Source organism: Tachyglossus aculeatus, chromosome 2 (assembly GCF_015852505.1).
Source record: "Tachyglossus aculeatus isolate mTacAcu1 chromosome 2, mTacAcu1.pri, whole genome shotgun sequence".
Lineage (NCBI taxonomy): Eukaryota > Metazoa > Chordata > Mammalia > Monotremata > Tachyglossidae > Tachyglossus > Tachyglossus aculeatus.
Window position 1 is genome coordinate 103606915 of NC_052067.1, and position 12711 is coordinate 103619625.

General features: G+C 47.2%; 1 protein-coding gene across 5 annotated transcripts in view; it reads left to right on the forward strand.

Moving 5' to 3' along the window:
* Positions 1 to 758: 758 nt before the first annotated feature.
* TGFBRAP1 (transforming growth factor beta receptor associated protein 1) overlaps positions 759 to 12711 on the forward strand; it is a 74925-nt gene continuing 62972 nt past the window's right edge. For 2 of the 5 annotated variants that reach the window (XM_038740051.1, XM_038740088.1), the window contains exon 1: positions 763 to 844. The gene's annotated coding sequence lies outside the window, so the exon portion shown is untranslated. Of the gene's footprint in view, positions 845 to 12711 lie in introns of all 5 variants that reach the window. The other 3 variants (XM_038740069.1, XM_038740094.1, XM_038740079.1) reach the window with 3 other exon arrangements.

Here is a 12711-nt window from a genome sequence, read left to right on the forward strand (position 1 = left end):
GCGCGCGCATGCGCGCCTTCCTCGTCGGCACTCCCGTCGGCCTCCCGCGCGCGCATGCGCGCGTTCCCCGTCGGCCTCCCGCGCGCGTACGCGCGCCCCCTCACGTCGGCCTCCCGCGTGCGCATGCGCGCCTTCCCCGTCGAGCCCACCCCGCCCTCCGGTCTCCCGCGCGCGCATGCGCCCCCCCCCGTCGGCCCCACCTGGTCGGGCTCCCGCGCGCGCAGGCGCCCCTCCCGCCGGCCCTTCAAGGTCTCCCCGCGCGCATGCGCGCCTTCCTCGTCGGCACCCCGTCGGCCTCCCGCGTGTGCATGCGCGTCTTCCCCTTCAGCCCCACCCACCCGCCGGTCTCCCGCGAGCGCATGCGCGCCCCCCCCCTTGTCGGCCTCCCGCGTGCGCATGCGCGTCTTCTCCTTCAGCCCCCCCACCCGCCGGTCTCCCGTGAGCGCATGCGCGCCCCCCCGTCTGCCTCCCCTGTGCGCATGCGCACTTTCCCCGTCAGCCCCCCCCCGCCGGTCTCCCGCGCGCGCATGCGCGCCCCCTTCGGCCCCTCGTCGGTCCCCCTTCGCGCGCATGCGCGTCTCCCCTCTAGCCTGCCCCGCGTCGGTCTCCCGCGCGCGCCCGCCGCCTCCCTCAGGCCTCTCCGTCCTTCCGGCGGGCGCGCACGCGCGCACGGCCGCGCGCACGTGACCGGAAGTGGCGCTGACAGGGCGGCGGGGCCGGTCGGGGCCGGTCCGGGCCGGTCCGGGCCTGAGGCGGGCGGTTCGTCGGCGCTCGCCGGTCGCCATTCGCATCCCCGGGGGCTGAGGACGGGAGCCCGTTTACAGCGAGGGGACACGGAGGCCCGGTGAGTTCCTTCCGTTTGCCTTTTTTTTTTTTTTTTTTGGTATTCATTAAGCGCTTACTACGTGCCAAGCCCTGTTCTAAGCGCTGGGGGAGGTGCAAGGTCATCAGGTTACCTCACGATCTCCATTCCCGTTTCACTAATTCATTCATTCAATCGTATTTATTGAGCGCCTACTACGTGGAGAACACTGTACTAAGCGCTTGGGAAGTACAAGTTTTGACGGATGAGGGAACCGAGGGCCGGAGAATAGTAATAATGTTGGTATTTGTTAAGCGCCTACTGTGGGCCAAGCACTGTACTAAGCGCTGGTGGGGGGATACAAGGTGATCAGGGTGTCATTCATTCATTCATTCAATTGTATTTATTGAGCGCTTACTATGTGTACAACACTGTGGTAAGCGCTGGTGGGGGATACGAGGTGATCAGGGTGTCATTCATTCAATCGTATTTATTGAGCGCTTACTACGTGTAGAACACTGTACTAAGCGCCTGGGAAGTACAGGTTTTGACGGATGAGGGAAACGAGGGCCAGGGAATAATAATGATGATGGTATTTATTAAGTGCCTACTGTGTGCCAAGCACTGTACTAAGCGCTGGTGGGGGGATACAAGGTGATCAGGGTGTCATTCATTCATTCATTCAATTGTATTTATTGAGCGCTTACTATGTGTACAACGCTGTGGTAAGCGCTGGGGGGGGGATACAAGGTGATCAGGGTGTCATCCATTCATTCAGTCATATTTATTGAGCACCTACTACGTGTAGAACACTGTACTAAGCGCTTGGGAAGTACACGTTTTGACGGATGAGGGAACCGAGGGCCAGGGAATAATAATGATGATGGTATTTATTAAGTGCCTACTGTGTGCCAAGCACTGTACTAAGCGCTGGTGGGGGGATACAAGGTGATCAGGGTGTCATTCATTCATTCATTCATTCAATTATATTTATTGGGCGCTTACTATGTGTACAACACTGTGGTAAGCGCTGGGGGGATACAAGGTGATCAGGTTGTCATTCATTCAATCGTATTTATTGAGCGCCTACTACGTGGAGAACACTGTACTAAGCGCTTGGGAAGTACAAGTTTTGACGGATGAGGGAAACGAGGGCTAGGGAATAATAATGATGATGGTATTTATTAAGCGCCTACTGTGTGCCAAGCACTGTACTAAGCGCTGGTGGGGGGATACAAGGTGATCAGGGTGTCATTCATTCATTCATTCATTCAATTGTATTTATTGAGCGCTTACTATGTGTACAACACTGTGGTAAGCGCTGGTGGGGGATGCAAGGTGATCAGGGTGTCATTCATTCAATCGTATTTATTGAGCGCCTACTACGTGGAGAGCACTGTACTAAGCGCTTGGGAAGTACAAGTTTTGACGGATGAGGGAAACGAGGGCTAGGGAATAATAATGATGATGGTATTTATTAAGCGCCTACTGTGTGCCAAGCACTGTACTAAGCGCTGGTGGGGGGATACAAGGTGATCAGGGTGTCATTCATTCATTCATTCATTCAATTGTATTTATTGAGCGGTTACTATGTGTACAACACTGTGGTAAGCGCTGGTGGGGGATACAAGGTGATCAGGGTGTCATTCATTCAATCGTATTTATTGAGCGCCTACTACGTGGAGAACACTGTACTAAGCGCTTGGGAAGTATAAGTTTTGACGGATGAGGGAAACGAGGGCCAGGGAATAATAATGATGATGGTATTTATTAAGTGCCTACTGTGTGCCAAGCACTGTACTAAGCGCTGGTGGGGGGATACAAGGTGATCAGGGTGTCATTCATTCATTCATTCAATTGTATTTATTGAGCGCTTACTATGTGTACAACACTGTGGTAAGCGCTGGTGGGGGATACAAGGTGATCAGGGTGTCATTCATTCAATCGTATTTATTGAGCGCCTACTACGTGGAGAGCACTGTACTAAGCGCTTGGGAAGTACAAGTTTTGACGGATGAGGGAAACGAGGGCCAGGGAATAATAATAATGATGGTATTTATTAAGTGCCTACTGTGTGCCAAGCACTGTACTAAGCGCTGGTGGGGGGATACAAGGTGATCAGGGTGTCATTCATTCATTCAATTGTATTTATTGAGCGCTTACTATGTGTACAACACTGTGGTAAGCGCTGGGGGGATACAAGGTTATCAGGTTGTCATTCATTCAATCGTATTTATTGAGCGCCTACTACGTGGAGAACACTGTACTAAGCGCTTGGGAAGTACAGGTTTTGACAGATGAGGGAACCGAGGGCCAGAGAATAATAATAATGATAGTATTTGTTAAGCGCTTACTGTGTGCCGAGCACTGTACTAAGCGCTAGGAGGGGATACAAGGTGATCAGGGTGTCATCCATTCATTCAGTCATATTTATTGAGCGCCTACTACGTGTAGAACACTGTACTAAGCGCTTGGGAAGTACAGGTTTTGACAGATGAGGGAACCGAGGGCCAGAGAATAATAATAATGATAGTATTTGTTAAGCGCTTACTGTGTGCCGAGCACTGTACTAAGCGCTAGGAGGGGATACAAGGTGATCAGGGTGTCATCCATTCATTCAGTCATATTTATTGAGCGCCTACTACGTGTAGAACACTGTACTAAGCGCTTAGGAAGTACACGTTTTGACAGATGAGGGAACCGAGGGTCAGGGAATAATAATAATGATAGTATTTGTTAAGCGCCTACTGTGTGCCAAGCACTGTTCTAAGCGCTGAGGGGGGGGATACAAGCTGACCAGGGTGTCATTCATTCATTAAATCGTATTTATTGAGTGCTTTCTATGTGTAGAACACTGTACTAAGCGCTTGGGAAGTACAAGATTTGACAGATGAGGGAACCGAGGGCCAGAGAATAATAATAACGATGGTATTTGTTAAGCGCTTACTGTGTGCCAAGCACTGTTCCAAGCGCTGCGGAGGGATACAAGGTGATCAGGTTGTCATTCATTCAATCGTATTTATTGAGCGCTTACTACGTGTAGAACACTGTACTGAGCGCTTGGGAAGTACAAGTTTTGACAGATGAGGGAACCGAGGGCCAGGGAATAATAATAATGATGGTATTTGTTAAGCGCCTACTGTGTGCCAAGCACTGTTCTAAGCACTGCGAGGGGGATAGAAGGCGATCAGGTTGTCATTCATTCAGTCGTGTTTATTGAGCGCTTACTATGTGTAGAACACTGTACTGAGCGCTTGGGAAGTACACGTTTTGGCAGATGAGGGAACCGAGGGCCAGAGAATAATAATAATGATAGTATTTGTTAAGCGCCTACTGTGTGCCAAGCACTGTTCTAAGCGCTGGGGGGAGGATACAAGGTGATCAGGGTGTCATTCATTCATTCAATCGTATTTATTGGGCGCTTACTATGTGTACAACACTGTGGTAAGCGCTGGTGGGGGATACAAGGTGATCAGGGTGTCATTCATTCAATCGTATTTATTGAGCGCCTACTACGTGGAGAACACTGTACTAAGCGCTTGGGAAGTATAAGTTTTGACGGATGAGGGAAACGAGGGCCAGGGAATAATAATGATGATGATATTTATTAAGTGCCTACTGTGTGCCAAGCACTGTGTTCTATGCGTAGAACACTGTACTAAGCGCTTGGGAAGTACAAGTTTTGACGGATGAGGGAACCGAGGGCCAGAGAATAATAATAACGATAGTATTTGTTAAGCGCCTACTGTGTGCCAAGCACTGTTCTAAGCGCTGGTGGGGGGATACAAGGTGATCAGGTTGTCATTTATTCATTCATTCAATCGTATTTATAATAATAATAATAATAATAATGATAGTATTTATTAAGCGCTTACTATGCGCAAAGCACTGTTCTAAGCGCTGGGGAGGTTACAAGGTGATCAGGTTGTCCCACGGGGGGCTCACAGTCTTCATCCCCATTTTCCAGATGAGGGAACTGAGGCCCAGAGAAGTGAAGTGACTTGCCCAAAGTCACACAGCTGACAGTCGGCGGAGCCGGGATTTGAACCCATGACCTCCGACTCCAAAGCCCGGGCTCTTTCCAACGGGCCACGCTGCTTCTCTAAGCATTTGTTGGGCGCTTACTATGTGTACAACACTGTGGTAAGCTCCGGGGGGGGGGGGGGGGGATACCAGGTGATCAGGTTGTCATTCATTCAGTCGTATTTATTGAGTGCTTACTATGTGTAGAACACTGTACTAAGCGCTTGGGAAGTACAAGCTTTGACAGATGAGGGAACCGAGGGCCAGAGAATAATAATAATGATAGCATTTGTTAAGTGCCTACTGTGTGCCAAGCACTGTGTTCTATGCGTAGAACACTGTACTAAGCGCTTGGGAAGTACAAGTTTTGACGGATGAGGGAACCGAGGGCCAGAGAATGATAATAGTGATAGTATTTATTAAGCACTTACTGTGTGCCAAGCACTGTTCTAAGCGCTGGTGGGGGGATACAAGGTGATCAGGTTGTCATTCATTCATTCATTCAATCGTATTTATAATAATAATAATGATAGCATTTATTAAGCGCTTACTATGCGCAAAGCACTGTTCTAAGCGCTGGGGAGGCTACAAGGTGATCAGGTTGTCCCACGGGGGGCTCACAGTCTTAATCCCCATTTTCCAGATGGGGGAACTGAGGCCCAGAGAAGTGAAGTGACTTGCCCAAAGTCACACAGCTGACAGTCGGCGGAGCCGGGATTTGAACCCATGACCTCTGACTCCAAAGCCCGGGCTCTTTCCAACGGGCCACGCTGCTACTCTAAGCATTTGTTGGGCGCTTACTATGTGTACAACACTGTGGTAAGCGCCGGGGGGGGGGATACAAGGTGATCAGGTTGTCATTCATTCAATCGTATTTATTGAGCGCTTAGTACGTGTAGAACACTGTACTAAGCGCTTGGGAAGTACAAGCTTTGACAGATGAGGGAACCGAGGGCCAGGGAATGGTAATAATGATAGTATTTGTTAAGCGCTTATAGTGTGCCAAGCACCGTACTAAGCACCGGGGGGGGGGGGGATACAAGGTGATCAGGTTGTCATTCATTCATTCATTCATTCAATCGTATTTATTGAGCGCTTACTATGTGTACAACACTGTACTAAGCGCTTGGGAAGTACAAGTTTTGACAGATGAGGGAACCCGAGGGCCAGAGAATAATAATGATAGCATTTATTAAGCGCTTACTGAATAATGATGGTATTTGTTAAGTGCCTACTGTGTGCCCAGCAATGTTCTAAGCGCTGGGGGGGGATACAAGGTGATCATGTTGTTATTCATTCAGTCGTATTTATTGATCGCTTACTATGTGTAGAACACTGTACTAAGCGCTTGGGAAGTACAAATTTTGACAGATGAAGGAACCGAGGGCCAGAGAATGATAATAATGATAGTATTTGTTAAGTGCCTACTGTGTGCCAAGCACTGTTCTAAGCGCTGGGGGGGGGGGGGGATAGAAGGCGATCAGGTTGTCATTCATTCAGTCGTGTTTATTGAGCGCTTACTATGTGCAGAACACTGTACTGAGCGCTTGGGAAGTACACGTTTTGACAGATGAGGGAACCGAGGGCCAGGGAATAATAATAATGATAGTATTTGTTAAGCGCCTACTGTGTGCTAAGCACTGTTCTAAGCGCTGGGGGGGATACAAGGTGATCAGGGTGTCATTCATTCATTCAATCGTATTTATTGGGCGCTTACTATGTGTACAACACTGTGGTAAGCGCTGGGGGGATGCAAGGTGATCAGGTTGTCATTCATTCATTCAATCGTATTTATTGGGCGCTTACTATGTGTACAACACTGTGGTAAGCGCTGGGGGGGGATACAAGGTGATCAGGGTGTCATTCATTCAGTCGTATTTATTGAGCGCCTACTATGTGTAGAACACTGTACTAAGCGCTTGGGAAGTGCAAGATTTGACAGACGAGGGAACCGAGGGCCAGGGAATAATAATAATGATAGTATTGGTTAAGCGCTTACTGAATAATGATGGTATTTGTTAAGCGCTTACTGTGTGTCAAGCACTGTACTAAGCGCTGGGGGGGGGATACAAGGTGCTCAGGGTGTCATCCATTCATTCAGTCATTTATTGAGCGCTTACTACGTGTAGAACACTGTACTAAGCGCTTGGGAAGTACAAGCTTTGACAGATGAGGGAACCGAGGGCCAGAGAATAATAATAATGATGGTATTTGTTAAGCGCCTACTGTGTGCCAAGCACTGTACTAAGCGCTGGGGGGGATACAAGGTGATCAGGGTGTCATTCATTCATTCAATCGTATTTATTGAGCGCTTACTATGTGTAGAACACTGTACTAAGCGCTTGGGAAGAACAAGTTTTGACAGATGAGGGAACCGAGGGCCAGAGAATAATAATAATGATGGTATTTGTTAAGTGCTTCCTATGTGCCAAGCACTGTTGTAAGCGCTGGGGGGGATACAAGGTGATCAGTTGTCATTCATTCATTCAATCAATCGTATTTTTGGGGCGCTTACTATGTGTAGAACACTGTGCTAAGCGCTTGGGAAGTACAAGTTTTGACAGATGAGGGAACTGAGGGCCAGAGAATAATAATGATAGTATTTATTAAGCGCTTACTGTGTGCCAAGCACTGTTCTAAGCACTGTGGGGGAATACAAGGTGATCAGGGTGTCATTCATGCATTCAGTCATATTTATTAAGTGCTTACAATGTGTAGAACACTGTACTAAGCGTTTGGGAAGTACAAGTTTTCACAGATGAGGAAACCGAGGGCCAGAGAATAATAATAATGATAGTATTTGTTAAGTGCTTACTGTGTGCCAAGCACTGTTCTAAGTGCTGCGGGGGGGGGGGGAGGGGGATACAAGGTGATCAGGTTGTCATTCATTCAGTCGTATTTATTGAGCGCTAACTATGTTTAGAACACTGTACTAAGCGCTTGGGAAGTACAAGTTTTGACAGATGAGGGAACCGAGGGCCAGAGAATAGTAATAATGATGGTATTTGTTAAGTGCTTACTGTGTGCCAAGCACTGTTCTAAGCGCTGGGGGAGATACAAGGTCATCAAGTTGCCCCATGGGGGGCTCACAGTCTCCATCCCCATTTCATTAATTCATTCATTCAATCGTATTTATTGAGCGCTTACTGTGTGTAGAGCACTGTACCAAGCACTTGGGAAGTGCAAGCTTTGACAGATGAGGGAACCGAGGGCCAGAGAATAATAATAATGTTAGTATTTGTTAAGCGCCTACTGTGTGCCAAGCACTGTTCTAAGCGCTGGGGGGGGGGGATACAAGGTGATCAGGTTGTCATTCATTAATTCATTCAATAGTATTTAATAATAATAATGATGGTATTTTTTAAGCACGTACTATGTGCAAAGCACTGTTCTAAGCGCTGGGGAGGTTACAAGGTGATCAGGTTGTCCCACGAAGGGCTCATAGTTTTAATCCCCATTTTACAGATGAGGTAACTGAGGCACAGAGAAGTTCACTGACTTGCCCAAAGTCACACAGCTGACAGTTGGCTTTATTGAGCCCTTACTGTGTGCAGAGCACTGTACTAAGCGCTTGGGAAGTCCAAGTTGGCAACATATAGGGACGGTCCCTACCCAACAGCGGGCTCACTGTCTAGCAGGGGGAGACAGACAACAAAACAAAACATATTAACAAAATAAAATAAATAGAATAAATACGTACAAGTAAAATAGAGTAATAAATATGTACAAACATATATACACATATACAGGTTGTTCCACATGGGGTTCACAGTCTTCATCCCCATTTCACAGATGAGGTCACTGAGGGCACAGAGAATAATAATAATAATGGTATTTGTTAAGCGCTTACTATATGCGAAGCACTGTTCTAAGCACTGCGGGGGGGATACAAGGTCATTAGGTTGTCCCACGTAGGGCTCACAGTCTTCATCCCCATTTGACAGATGAGGTAACTGAGGCCCAGACAATAATACTAATAATAATGGTATTTGTTAAGCGCCTACTATGTGTGAAGCACTGTTCTAAGTGCCGGAGGAGATACAAGGTGATCAGGTTGTCCCACGTGGGGCTCACAGGCTTCATCCCCATTTGACAGATGAGATCACTGAGGGCACAGAGAACAATAATAATAATAATAATATTTTTTAAGCACCTATTATATGCAAAGCACTGTTCTAAGCGCTGGGGGTGATACAAGGTAATCAGGTTGTCCCATGGGGGGTTCACAGTCTTCATCCCCATTTGACAGATGAGGTAACTGAGGGCACAGAGAATAATAATAATAATAATAACGGTATTTGTTAAGCGCCTACTATGTGCGAAGCACTGTTCTAAGCTCTGGGGAGGTTACAAGGTGATCAGGTTGTCCCATGTGGGGCTCATACTCTTAATCCCCATTTTACAGATGAGGTGACTGAGGCCCAGAGCACAATAATAATATTTATGGTATTTATTAAGCGCTTACTACGGGACAAGCACTGTTCTAAGCACTAGGGTGGATACAAGGTCATCAGGTTGTCTCCCGTGGGGCTCACAGTTTTCATCCCCATTTTACATATGAGGGAACTGAGGCCCAGAGAATAATAATAACAGTAATAAAGGTATTTGTTTAGCGCGTACTATGTGCCGGGCACTGTACTAAGCACTGGGGTGGATACAAGCAAATCGGGTTGGATACATTCCCTGTCCTCTGTGGGGCTCACAGAGTCTCAATCCCCATTGTACAGATGAGGTAACTGAGGCCCAGAGCAGTGAAGGGACTTGCCCAAAGTCACACAGCAGACAGGTGGCAGAGGCGGGATTAGAACCCACGACCTCCTGACTCTCAGCCCCGTGCTCTGTCCACTACGCCGTGCTGCTTCTCCAAGTGAAGTGACTTGCCCAAGGTCGTACAGCAGACAGGTGGCGGGATGATGATGGCATTTGTTAAGCGCTTACTATGTGCCAAGCACTGTTCTAAGCCCTGGGGGGGATACAAGGTGACCAGGTTGTCCCAAGGGGGGGGGGCTCACGGTCTTAATCCCCATTTGACAGATGAGGGAACTGAGGCCCAGAGAAGTTAAGTGACTTGGCCAAGGTCACCCAGCTGACGTGTGGCAGAATCGGGATTAGAACCCACAACCTCAGATTCCCAAGCCCGGGCTCTTTCCGCTGAGCCACGCTGCTTCTCCCTCCCCCTCGTCCCCCTCTCCATCCCCCCCATCTTACCTCCTTCCCTTCCCCACAGCACCTGTATATATGTTTGTACATATTTATTACTCTATTTATTTTACTTGTACCTATCTATTCTATTTATTTTATTTTGTTAGTATGTTTGGTTTTGTTCTCTGTCTCCCCCTTTTAGACTGTGAGCCCACTTGGGTAGGGACTGTCTCTACATGTTGCCAATTTGTACTTCCCAAGTGCTTAGTACAGTGCTCTGCACATAGTAAGCGCTCAATAAATACGATTGATGATGATGATGATGAAGTTCCTTTCCTTCCTTCCCCATCCTCGGTGCCCCGGGGAGCCGTGGCGGGGGTGGCAAGGAGCAGGGGGCTTGTCCCGGCGGGGCTGTGCCCCCCCAGGAGCCCCCACAGCTTTGCCCTCCTCTGATTTCGTCCTCTACGTCACCAATCAATCAATCATCATCAATCGTATTTATTGAGCGCTTACTGTGTGCAGAGCACTGTACTAAGCGCTTGGGAAGTACAAGTTGGCAACAACCACCCGCCGGGGAAAGGGAACCCCCTGCGCGGTCTGGCGGACTGCTTAGTAGTATAATAATATAATAATATTATATTATATTATAATAATAATGTATAATAATAATAACAACAGTATTTTGTTCATTCAGTCATATTTATTAAGCACTTACTGTGTGCAGAGCACTGTACGAAGCGCCTGGGAAGTACAAGTCAGCGCTTACTATGTGCCAAGCACCGTACTGAGCGCTGGGGGAGATACAAGCAAATAATAATAATAATAATAATGGCATTTAATAATAATAATAATAGTGGCATTTATTAGGTGCTTACTATGCGCAAAGCACTGTTCTAAGCGCTGGGGAGGTTACAAGGTGATAATAATAATGTTGGTATTTGTTAAGCGCTTACTATGTGCCAAGCACTGTTCTAAGCGCTGGGGGCATACAAGGTAATCAGAGTTGTCCCACGTGGGGCTTGCAATCTTAATCCCTATTTTACAGATGAGGAAACTGAGGCCCAGAGAAGTGAAGTGACTTGCCCAGAGTCACACAGCTGACAAGTGGTGGAGCTGGGATTTGAACCCATGACCTCTGACTCCCAAGCCCGGGCTCTTTCCACTGAGCCACTCTGCTTCTACAGTTCATTCATTCAGTCGTATTTATTCATCATCATCATCATCATCAATCGTATTGATTGAGCGCTTACTGTGTGCAGAGCACTGTACTAAGCGCTTGGGAAGTACAATTTGGCAACATATAGAGACAGTCCCTACCCAACAGTGGGCTCACAGTCTAAAGTGCTTACTGTGTACAGAGCACTGTACTAAGCGCTTGGGAAGTACAAATCAGTGCTTGCTATGTGCCAAACACAGTACTGAGCGCTGGGGGAGATCCAAGCAAATAATAATAATGATGGCATTTGTTAAGCACTTACTATTCATCCATTCAATCTTATTTATTGAGCACTAACTATGTGCAGAGCACTGTATTAAGCGCTTGGGAAGTATAAGCCGACAACATATGGAGACGGTCCCTACCCAACAACAGGCTCACAGTCTATATCTATTGTATTTATTTTATTTTGTTAGTATGTTTGGTTTTTTTTTTCTCTGTCTCCCCCTTTTAGACTGTGAGCCCAATGTTGGGTAGGGACTGTCTCTATATGTTGCCAATTTGTACTTCCCAAGCGCTTAGTACAGTGCTCTGCACATAGTAAGCGCTCAATAAATATGATTGATTGAGACAGACAACAAAAAAAAGAAGACAGGTGTCAGTACCGTTAGAATAAATAGAATTATAGCAATCTATGAATCATTAATAAAATGAATGCAGCACTAAATATGGACTAATAAAATGAATAGAGTAATAAATCTGTACAAATATATACAAGTGCTGAGGGGAGGGGAAGGGGGCAGGGACGGGGGGGGTCCCTTTGTGCATTGTAAGCGCCTAACAAATATTATTATTAGGGTGGACTGGTTAGAGGGGGAGGTGTGGGAAGCACCCAGTAAACATCCCCCATGTTAATAGAGTAACATGTGTATTACTCTATTTATTTTACTTGTACATATCTATTCTATTTATTTTATTTTGTTGGTATGTTTGGTTTTGTTCTCCGTCTCCCCCTTTTAGACTGTGAGCCCACTGTTGGGTAGGGACCGTCTCTATATGTTGCCAACTTGGACTTCCCAAGCGCTTAGTACAGTGCTCTGCACACAGTAAGCGCTCAATCAATATGATTGATGATGATCCCCGATGCCTTGGTGCTCATCTGTGCTCTGCCTCTTACCTGCTCTGTGACCTTGGGCAAGCTACCTCACCTCTCTGGGCTTCGGGTTCCCCTTCAGCCAACTGGGGACTCAATACCAGTTCTCGCTCAGACTTCGAGGGCGAGCCCCATGGGGGACCTGGTGATCTAATCCCGGCCCTGCCGCTTGACCTGCTGTGTGACCTTGGGCAAGCCGCTTCACTTCTCTGGGCCTCAGTTTCCTCAGCTGCAAACTGAGGATTTAATGCCAGTTCCTCTCTTACCTCAGTGGTGAGCCCCATCTTACCTCCTTCCCTTCACCACAACACCTGTATATATGTATATATGGTTGTACATATTTATTACTCTATTTATTTATTTATTTTACTTGTACATATCTATCCTATTTATTTTATTTTGTTGGTATGTTTGGTTTTGTTCTCTGTCTCCCCC